The sequence below is a fragment of the Triticum aestivum genome, chromosome 5D, assembly GCF_018294505.1.
Source record: "Triticum aestivum cultivar Chinese Spring chromosome 5D, IWGSC CS RefSeq v2.1, whole genome shotgun sequence".
Classification (NCBI taxonomy): Eukaryota; Viridiplantae; Streptophyta; class Magnoliopsida; order Poales; family Poaceae; genus Triticum; species Triticum aestivum.
The window spans coordinates 284,299,025-284,310,563 of record NC_057808.1 but is presented as its reverse complement, the minus strand read 5'-3'; the positions used below and the strand labels follow the sequence as shown (position 1 = coordinate 284,310,563).

At 41.9% G+C, this 11,539-nt stretch overlaps 1 long non-coding RNA gene across 1 annotated transcript; it reads right to left on the bottom strand.

Moving 5' to 3' along the window:
- Positions 1–8,754: 8,754 nt before the first annotated feature.
- On the bottom strand, positions 8,755–10,153 carry LOC123124680 (uncharacterized). The gene is made up of 3 exons (XR_006461189.1): positions 9,558–10,153; positions 9,245–9,286; positions 8,755–9,175 (listed from the first exon to the last, which is right to left on the bottom strand). It is a non-coding gene; the product is annotated as an uncharacterized lncRNA (long non-coding RNA).
- Positions 10,154–11,539: the final 1,386 nt, after the last annotated feature.

Sequence of the window (11,539 nt, the reverse complement as noted above, 5' to 3'; positions counted from 1 at the left end):
CCTCCTTCGTCTTCGTTCATCGGCAACTTTACTTGGAGCTATATTTTTATTCACCACATGATATGTGTTTTGCTTGGAGCGTCGTTTTATTTTCTTTAGCTTTGCTTGTTGTTTGAATAAAATACCAAGATCTGAAATTCTTAAATGAGAGAGAGTCTTCACATAGCTGCATAATTATTTAACTACTCATTGATCTTCACTTATATCTTTTTGGAGTAGTTTGTCATTTACTCATGTGCTTCACTTATATCCTATGAGTAAATGGTTGAATGATTTGAATGTCATAAATCTGAAATTATATATGTTTCATATGCCTTTCCCATGGGGAGTAATGCCTTCACATATAAGAAGTGGAGGTGGTAAATTTATTGAAGGTTAGCAAACATTGTATTGGTCACTTGAACAATTCATGAAAGAATATTGAAGGAAGAGAGGTTTCACATATAAATATACTATCTTGGACATCTTCAATGATTGTGAGCCCCATTAATTATTTTCAAACCTGAGCAAATTAGTTGAAGTTGGACAAGGAAGACATCATAATGAGTTATGCTTGGGTATATTTGTATAGAAGTTATATTGTTATGGATCCTCTTACATGTGGTGCTTGCTATTTAGAATCCTTTGCTAGCCAAAATATCTATACTAAGCGGGAATACTGCTTGTGCATCCAAATTCTTTGAACCAAGTTTCTTCCATGAGTGTCCACCATATCTACCTATATGTGGTATTTACCTGCCATTCCAAGTAAACTTGCAAGTGCCAAACTATAAACCTTCAAATAATAATCTGTTTTGTATGCCCGAATCGCTCATGTAGCGACTAGGGGCTGTCAGTATCTTCCATGCTAGGTGGGTTATTCTCGCGATGAGTGGACTCCGCTCATCATTCACGAGAAAATGGCTGGTAACTGGGATGCCCAGTCCTATGATCAAAAGATCAAAAAAAAATTCGCAAATAATTTAAACAAACTCCCCCAGGAATGTTGATAGTTGGACGGCACCCGTTGTTTTGGACAAGCCGTGGAGTGTGAATGTTGGTGGAGGGGGAGTAAAAACTTTACCTTTCTGCGTGGGAACCGCCTATAATGTATGTAGTATGGAAGATATTGGGAACTCTTGGTCGTTATGTTGACAATGAAAGCATACCTCTCAAAATTATTTTCATCTCTGTTTTTGCTTCGAGCTCTGGCACCTCTGCAAATCCCTGCTTCCCTCTGCGAAGGGCCTATCTTTTACTTTTATGCAAGAGTCAGTAGTATTCCTTCTCATTCCAACCTACTCTTTAGTTGGCAAGCATCATGTGATGGAAAGATCTAAGCATATATGGCCATTCAAATATATTTGAGCATGAATTATTACTGTTGACATTACCCTTGAGGTAAAAGGTTGGGAGGCGAAACATTAAGCCCCTATCTTTCTCTGTGTTCGATTAATACTGTTTGTTCTAAAAATATGCTTTGAGTGGTAGCAATCATAGAAGACTAAATGATAGTTGAGTATGTGAAGTTTGCTGAATCAAACCTCTAACATAGACTCTTCCTGAAAATAAGATGAATTGCAATTGTTTGATGACTGAGAACACGGTTTGTTAGTTTTCAAGAAAGTTTATGATCTATACATTAACATGTGAATAGTTTGTTACTTGATCATGCAAATTTTTATGATATGATCTACTATTATGACATATAATGATGCTAGAAAAGGTGATTGAAATTATCATTGATCAAACTTGTGCACCTGCTAGCATTCACACTTCATAAATTCTTTCTTTTATCATTTACCTACTCGAGGACGAGCAGGAATTAAGCTTGGGGATGCCGATACGTCTCCAACGTATCTATAATTTATGAAGTATTCATGCTATTATATTATCCATCTTGGATGTTTAATGGGCTTTACTATGCACTTTTTATATTATTTTTGGGACTAACCTATTAGCCCAGAGCCCAGTGCCAATTTCTGTTTTTACCTTGTTTCAGTGTTTCACAGAAAAGGAATATCAAACGGAGTCCAAACGGAATGAAACCTTCGGGAGAGTTATTTTTGGAACGGAAGCAATCCAGAAGACTTGGAGTGTACGTAAGGGAAGCAACAAGGAAGGCACGAGGCAGGGGGGCGCGCCCAACCCCCTGGGCACGCCCTCCACCCTCGTGGGCCCCTCGTGGCTCCCCTGACCGACTTCTTTCGCCTATATATATCCATATACCCTAAAACCATCGGGGAACAGAATAGATTGGGAGTTCCGCCGCCGCAAGCCTCTGTAGCCACAAAAAACCAATCGGGACCCTGTTCCGGCACCCTGCCGAAGGGGGGATCCCTCACCGGTGGCCATCTTCATCATCCCGGCGCTCTCCATGACGAGGAGGGAGTAGTTCACCCTCGGGGCTGAGGGTATGTACCAGTAGCTATGTGTTTGATCTCTCTCTCTCTCTCTCTCGTGTTCTTGACTCGGCACGATCTTGATGTATCGCGAGCTTTGCTATTATAGTTGGATCTTATGATGTTTCTCCCCCTCTACTCTCTTGTAATGGATTGAGTTTTCCCTTTGAAGTTATCTTATCGGATTGAGTCTTTAAGGATTTGAGAACACTTGATGTATGTCTTGCCGTTCTTATCTGTGGTGACAATGGGATATTACGTGATCCACTTGATGTATGTTTTGGTGATCAACTTGCGGGTTCCACCCATGAACCTATGCATAGGCATTGGCACACGTTTTCGTCTTGACTCTCCGGTAGAAACTTTGGGGCACTCTTTTGAAGTACTTTGTGTTGGTTGAATAGATGAATCTGAGATTGTGTGATGCATATCGTATAATCATACCCACGGATACTTGAGGTGACATTGGAGTATCTAGGTGACATTAGGGTTTTGGTTGATTTGTGTCTTAAGGTGTTATTCTAGTACGAACTCTATGATAGATCAAACAGAAAGAATAGCTTCATGTTATTTTACTACGGACTGTTGAATAGATCGATCAGAAAGGATAACTTTGAGGTGGTTTCGTACCCTACCATAATCTCTTCGTTTGTTCTCCGCTATTAGTGACTTTGGAGTGACTCTTTGTTGCATGTTTAGGGATAGTTATATGATCCAATTATGTTATTATTGTTGAGAGAACTTGCACTAGTGAAAGTATGAACCCTAGGCCTTGTTTCAACACATTGCAATACCGTTTGTGCTCACTTTTATCATTAGTTACCTTGTTGTTTTTATATTTTTCAGTTTACAAAAACCTATATCTACCATCCATATTGCACTTGTATCACCATCTCTTCGCCGAACTAGTGCACCTATACAATTTACCATTGTATTGGGTGTGTTGGGGACACAAGAGACTCTTCGTTATTTGGTTGCAGGGTTGCTTGAGAGAGACCATCTTCATCCTACGCCTCCCACGGATTGATAAACCTTAGGTCATCCACTTGAGGGAAATTTGCTACTGTCCTACAAACCTCCGCACTTGGAAGCCCAACAACGTCTACAAGAAGAAGGTTGTGTAGTAGACATCATGGTGCATCAAGGACATAATTCTTCTGTGAAATAATGAGGATAATCCTCAGATCATGGACCTAGTCCGCATCATTACTACTATCAACTTTAAACTTAGTTTTCTCTAGGAACATATCATAAATAAAACGGGGAAGCTATGTTCGAGCAATTGATCTACAACATAGATATGCAAATACTATCAGGACTAACTTCATGATAAATTTAAGTTCAATTAATCATATTACTTAAGAACTCCCACTTAGATAGACATCCCTCTAGTCATCTAAATGATCACGTGATCCATATCAACTAAACCATGTCCGATCATCACGTGAGATGGAGTAGTTTTCAATGGTGAACATCACTATGTTGATCATATCTACTATATGATTCACGCTCGTCCTTTCGGTCTCAGTGTTCCCAGGCCATATCTGCATATGCTAGGCTTGTCAAGTTTAACCCGAGTATTCTGCGTGTGCAAAACTGGCTTGCACCCGTTGTATGTGAACGTAGAGCTTATCACACCTGATCATCACATGGTGTCTCGGCACGATGCACTGTAGCAACGGTGCATACTCTGGGAGAACACTTATACCTTGAAATTTAGTGAGAGATCATCTTATAATGCTACCACCGTACTAAGCAAAATAAGATGCATAAAAAGATAAACATCACATGCAATCAAATAAGTGATAGGAAATGGCCATCATCATCTTGTGCCTTTGATCTCCATCTCCAAAGCACCGTCATGATTACCATCGTCACCGACTTGACACCTTGATCTTCATCGAAGCATCGTTGTCGTCTCGCCAACTATTGATTCTACGACTATCGCTACCGCTTAGTGATAAAGTAAAGGAATTACATGGCGATTGCATTTCATACAATAAGGCGACAACCATATGGCCCCTGCCTGTTGCCGATAACTGTTACAAAACATGATCATCTCATACAACAATTTATATATCATCACATCTTGACCATATCACATCACAGCAAGCCCTACAAAAACAAGTTAGACATCCTCTACTTTGTTGTTGCAAGTTTTACGTGGCTGCTATGGGCTTCTAGCAAGAACCGTTCTTACCTACGCATCAAAACCACAACGATTTTTCGTCAAGTGTGCTGTTTTAACGTTCAACGAGGACCGGGCGTAGTCAAATTCGATTCAACTAAAGTTGGAGAAACAAACACCCACTAGCCACCTGTGTGCGAAGCACGGCGGTAGAACCAGTCTCATGAACGCGGTCATGTAATGTCGGTCTGGGCCGCTTCATCCAACAATGCCGCCGAATCAAAGTATGACATGCTGGTAAGCAGTATGACTATTATCACCCACAACTCTTTGTGTTCTACTCGTGCATATAACATCTACGCATAGACTTGGCTCAGATGCCACTGTTGGGGAACGTAGTATTTCAAAAATTTCCTACGATCACGCAAGATCTATCTAGGAGAAGCATAGCAACGAGCGGGGAGAGTGTGTCCACGTACCCTCGTAGACCGAAAGCAGAAGCGTTTAGTAACGCGGTTGATGTAGTCGAACGTCTTCGCGATCCAACCGATCCAAGCACCGAACGTACGGCACCTTCGCGTTCAGCACACGTTCAGCTCGATGACGTCCCTCGGGCTCTTGATCCATTTGAGGCCGAGGGAGAGTTCCGTCAGCACGACGGTGTGGCGACGCTGATGATGAAGTTACCGGCGCAGGGCTTCGCCTAAGCACTACGACGATATGACCGAGGTGTGTAACTGTGGAGGGGGCACTGCACACGGCTAATAGATTGTCTGTTGTCCCTTTGGGGTGCCCCCCTGCCCTGTATATAAAGGAGGGGAGGAGGAGGCCGGCCAACAAGGGGCGCGCCAGGGAGAGGGGAGTCCTACTAGGACTCCAGTCCTAGTAGGATTCGGCCCCACCCTTTTTTCCTTCTACCGAAGGGGGAAAAGGGGAAGGAGAGGGAGTAGGAGAAGGAAAGGGGGGTGGCGCCCCCTTCCCAAGTCCAATTCGGCCTCCTTCCATGTGGGGGGGCACACCAGCCCCTTGTGGGCTGGTTAGCCTCCCTTCTATGGCCCATAAGGTCCATATCTTTCCCCGGGGGTTCCGGTAACCCCTCCGGTACTCCGGTATGTACCCGATACACTCCAGAACCCTTCCGGTGTCCGAATACTACCTCCCAATATATCAATCTTTACCTCTCGACCATTTCGAGACTCCTCTCATGTCCGTGATCTCATCCGGGACTCCAAACAAACTTCGGTCATCAAATCACATAACTCATAATACAAATCGTCATCGAACGTTAAGCGTGCGGACCCTACGGGTTCGAGAACTATGTAGACATGACCGAGACACATCTCCGGTCAATAACCAATAGCGGAACCTGGATGCTCATATTGGTTCCTACATATTCTACGAAGATCTTTATCGGTCAAACCGCATAACAACATACGTTATTCCCTTTGTCATCGGTATGTTACTTGCCCGAGATTCGATCGTCGGTATCCTCATACTTAGTTCAATCTCGTTACCGGCAAGTCTCTTTACTCGTTTCGTAATGCATCATCCCGCAACTAACTCATTAGTCACATTGCTTGCAAGGCTTATAGTGATGTGCATTACCGAGAGGGCCCAGTGATACCTCTCCGATACACAGAGTAACAAATCCTAATCTCGATCTATGCCAACTCAACAAACACCATCGGAGACACCTGTAGAGCATCTTTATAATCACCCAGTTACGTTGTGACATTTGATAGCACACAAAGTGTTCCTCAGGTACTCGGGAGTTGCATAATCTCATAGTCAGAGGAACATGTATAAGTCATGAAGAAAGCAATAGCAATAAAACTGAACGATCAACATGCTAAGCTAACGGATGGGTCTTGTCCATCACATCATTCTCCCAATGATGTAATCCCATTCATCAAATGACAACAGATGTCTATGGTTAGGAAACTTAACCATCTTTGATTAACAAGCTAATCAAGTAGAGGCATACTAGGGACATTCTGTTTTATTTATGTATTCACACGTGTACTAAGTTTTCGGTTAAAACAATTCTAGCATGAATAATAAACATTTATCATGAAATAAGAAAATAAATAATAATTTTATTATTAACTCTAGGGCATATTTCCTTCAACAGTATTTGCAACGTTGCCTACATGCACAAAGGAAAATATCTATTGCTAGTAGTAGATCATTGGAGCAGCCATGCGATTATGTGTTGGGCTTTGATCGGCTCGGTCTTATATTATAGTACCTTCTTTTTGCTGGCCTCGATCGGAGTGTCCAAATTGACTAAAATAACAAGGTAATCCTATTTGGCACATAAGTCGCTAGATAGCCCAAGGCCTATATCTCGCTTTTTTAGTAATGGGCTATATCTCATTTAGTGTGAGCATTTCTTCCTTCCCGCCTGAAGCTTTTGACCGTGCACTGTAGCTACTGGCCAGCCCGTTTTTGTCTGTTTTTTTTTCTTTGTTGGGTTCGTTCGATCAAGTGAGTTCGCTGGTTCACTCGGGTTTTTTCGTTCTTTTTTGTATTTATTTTTTCTTTATTTCTTCATGGATTAATATTTTTCAAACACTTGTTTAACATTTTTTTCCAAATGTTTGATCAACATTTTCTAAATATGATAAACTCTTTTGACACTCATTGTGTGTGTTTTTTATACATAAGAAACATTTTCTGTATACACATTTAACATTTTTAATGCCTTGGTGTACATTTTTTTAATGTTTTATGTAAAGTATTTTTTGTAATATATTTATTTAGAATATTTGAAAGTATACAAAAAACAAAACATAAAACATAAAACGTGCAAAAATAAAACGAGGTTGTGGCCTCCCGTGAACTAGGCGGCCCATGTCGTCTGGCCTTCAGCGAGACTACCCTATGTCTCGCTATAGAGCCCCTCATAAAAAAATGTCTCGCTATAGAGACCGAGCGCATACCCTTGAAATCACTAACTAAGTAGCACTCCTCGCAAAGGTCACTCCCATCTATCTTCCCAGGTTGTAACAAGTAACGCACTGCATGTGCGTCATTTGTCATAATCTAGATGTTTATTTTTTCTGTAGAATTCGTTTATTCAAAAAACAAAATCTCTTAAACCACGCATCATGAACCGTTTTCACCGTTGGTTTTTTTGTGTCGAGATCTTCATAACTAGATCCCATGTTAATATGTTTCGACAAAAAAAATTTATGAAAAAAACAAAAATGCGGAAGAAAAAACCCGAGCCGGAAGCACGATTTTCCCCATTCTTTTTTTTCGAGAGGCACAACAGAAGCAAATTTGTACCGCGTGGATGGAAAAAAAACATTTTTCCCTTTTTCGTGTGAGAATCAAATCTGTGCCTGCCACGGAAGAGAAAAAATGACATTTTTCTTGCAAAGCAAACCCGTGCCTACACGAAAATCAAATACAAGTGTCTCGCAAAAGATAAGAAAAACTTGTTTCCCCCTTTGTTTGAGAGGCACATTCGTGCTAGCAAACATGTGCCTCTATGGGAAGCAAATCTGTGCCTCGCAGAAGAAAAGAACGCGCTTTTTCTGCAATTTTTTATATTAATTTTTCTTCTAAAAACTAGGAAAAAAGGGGCAAAACTGAAAAGTTGAAAAAACCATATCTAAAACCAAAAAACATGTAAAAATAGTAATAATAGAAAATTCCAAGAAAGCAGGCAGCATGCGACATGTGGCAGTGGTTGAGAGCGCGCCAACTAGCGTGCTCTCTTTCCATCAAAAGTGACCCTTGATGGGCTCCCGCAAGGGGTACCATTCAATTAGTTGCTCTCCCGTACCCTTCGCTGCCACTACGTACACTTTGGGCCAGCCCATTTAAATATCATGTTTCCTCTTTTATTTTTTTCTTTTATTTTTTCTGCTTTTGTCAATTTCTGTTATTTTCGTTTTATTTTTGTATTTTGTTACTAGTCACGTGCCCGTGCGTTGCTACGGAAGCAAAAACAAGCAAAGAGGAAGAATTATTCTTGTAAGATGAAACACACGTGGATTTGAATGTTCACTTAGGTTTGTTGCTTTTTGACTTTGACAGCTTTAATATTCATTCTTAGTAGAGAAAATTAATAAAAACTTTAGGGGACCTTATGACACTTTACCTGTTCTTGTGTTGTGCAACACGAAATCACAGTTTTTAGGCTAACAAGTTGAGGCTTGTCAGTGAGCAAATGTGTAATTAATTGTCCAAACTCCTATGTTATCTTGATCACGTAAGCAGAATGTATGTTACCAGTGTAGCAGATTCCACTTTATAGATTGATCATGTAATTGTGGGAAAACAATGGACATGACCATTGCTGAAAGACCGTCCTGTTCGACACAACACATCATAATAAGAATGGCATGAATTGTAACAAGAAGACAGCCTGTCTTTTATTGGCAGCTTGGCACCACCCAAACAGACAAAAAATTTGTGCAAAAACCTAGGTAGTGGCACGGTGACATGTTGTTTGGCTAAATTACAACAATCCGTTCAGTCAGAGCAACATAAAATTGTTCATCAACATAAGACTTGTAGATCAGTAGTCCACACTGAAGCCTGCTCCAGGACTTATTTCAGTAGCAGAAAACTGTTCATGAACATACGGCCAATTCTGGATCAGTAGTCTTCACTAAAGCATGCTCCAGGACTTATTTCTCTGCAGAGACATATACTATACTGAGAGAAATTAGTGTGATTTCTTTGAAACACACTAACACAATAATAGACACAATGGCCTCACCTTGCTTGTCAGTGACCCCACTGCGAAACTGCCTTCTATATCCTGAAATCCACAGGAAAAAATCATAATCAGAGACATGTTAGAATGAGATTATCTCGCGAAATATGCTCCTAATCGACGAAAGCTTGGAACCGGAGCCGTCCGGAACGAGTAGCTCGCCACCGGCAAACATCCTCCGCGGCCTACTCATGGAGGTCCTGCCGCTGCTAGCCTCCATGGGCAGCACAAAAAAAAAGGCCATGTCCTTGGAGGTTGAGAACCAGAGACAACACAAAAGGGAATCAATGTCATCAGAGAAAACAAAGCAACTTACAGCCCAGTTCATCTTCCTTTACCGAGGCACGCCGATCTCTGCATCCACCAGTGCGAGGAAGAGTGGTCGTCCACGAGACAACCATGGACGGGAACAAGGGGCGGGTTCCTGTGCATCAGCCAGGGGTAGACCTCGTGCTCCCCTTCCCCTGTTTTCGAAGCTGCCACCAGCGCAAGCCTTCGCCGGAGTGGAGCAGTAGCTCCAACCATTCGCCCACTACAGTCCGCAGCTGCCAGTCGTCCGCGGTGACCGGATCTGGAAATCCCTCTCCACAAAATCCCAACTCCTGTACACGCCCTTCACCGACCAAACCTCGCCGGATGCCCGAACCAGAGAGAGACCAACCTCCCTAACCCTGCAGCGCCGCCGGAGAGAGCACCGCCACGACGGGGAAGGAACCGGAGAAACCATATTCCACTGCGTCGACGTCGGCCCCGCCTGCCCGCAAATGCCATAATCAAGTCCTAAAACACCATTATCTACAACCGCGGTGCGGCCGTCCGAGATCTCGCCCACTTCCCAGAGCCCGCCGGCGACCCGCCGGGAAACCCCCTCTCGTGTCGCCTCTCTGTTCGCGTTTTTTAACTGTATAGTCGGGAGAGACCCTTTATAGTGGCGTTGATCTTTAAGGGGTAAGCGGAGTTTTGGCTCCCGAGGTCATCTGCAGCCACGCTCAGAAAAAAATCAAAACAAATATTAGAAATTTTTTAAAAAAATCCATCGTAGATAATTTGACACGTGAGGTCCGCTCTAAATTTCAATTCATTTGAGCATCTGAGCAGCTCTTGGCAAAAAAGACAAAATCGGGTCTGTAAAAATGTTTACGATTCAAAAAAGACAAAATCGGGTCTGTAAAAATGTTTACGATTCACGCACTGTTTTGACTCGATTTGTCTTTTTTGCCGAGAGCTACTCAGATGTCTAAATAAGTTGAAATTTGGAGCGGACCTCACGCGACAAATTATCTATCACACAATTTTTTTAGAATTTTTGAATTTTTCTAGTATTTATTTTGATTTTTTTCTGAGCGGGAGCAGATGAGCCTTGGCACCGAATTGGATATCCGGTACTCGACGCTTCTGTTTCTTTCGCGAGAGAAGCAGAAACAAATAGTCTGTCCCGGGCTCGGGAACAACTTGAGTCGATCTCAGCCTTACGTTTTGGATCAGACGGTACAGATGCAACAAAGGCAGGCACATCATCACCACCTAGTCACATTTTTATAGGAGTAGAGATTTTTTGACCGTTCGCTTTTATTATTTTTTTAATTCATGAATATTTCATGAATACACAATTTCTTTTCAAAACTTGAACATTTTTTTATTTCTCGAACAGTTGTTTTCAGAATCATGAACATTTTTTGAGTATGTGAACTTTTTTTTGAAATACCGTACATTTTTTGAATCCAAAAGTATTTTGTGACTTATCCAAAATTCTTTTTAAAGAAGAAGAAGAAAAGAAAAATATACGAGAAAACAGGGAGCATCGCACAAGGGCTGCCAGAAAAAGGTGCGCGGGAGGAAGGGCGTGCGCGCTCGCTCGTTCGCCAGCGCCTAGCACCCCAAATAGGATGTCCCGAAATAACGAGACTTTCTATTTGTCGTCACAGGCGTTAAATAGAAATCATTAGTTAAGGGGAGTGACCTTTGGGCCCTTGCAAAGGTCACTCCCCCTCAGGTGCTAACAAGTGGTAAACTAGGATTTTTTTCATAGATTAGTTTTTCAAAACCTTTTATCTCTTAAACTGTGTGTCCAAACTCCGTACCATTTTGACCGTTGCATTCCTCGCATCGAGATTCAAAATAGGATCCCATGTTAGTAGATTCCGACGAACTTTTTTTCACAAAAAAATCTGAGAAATAAAAGATAAAAAATGTGGCCGAAAACATGTTTATTTTTCCCATTTCCGAGTGGAACAACTGTGTGCCTCCACGAGAAGCAAATCTATGCCCCCCTCCCCCCTCTCTATGCATATTTTCCTC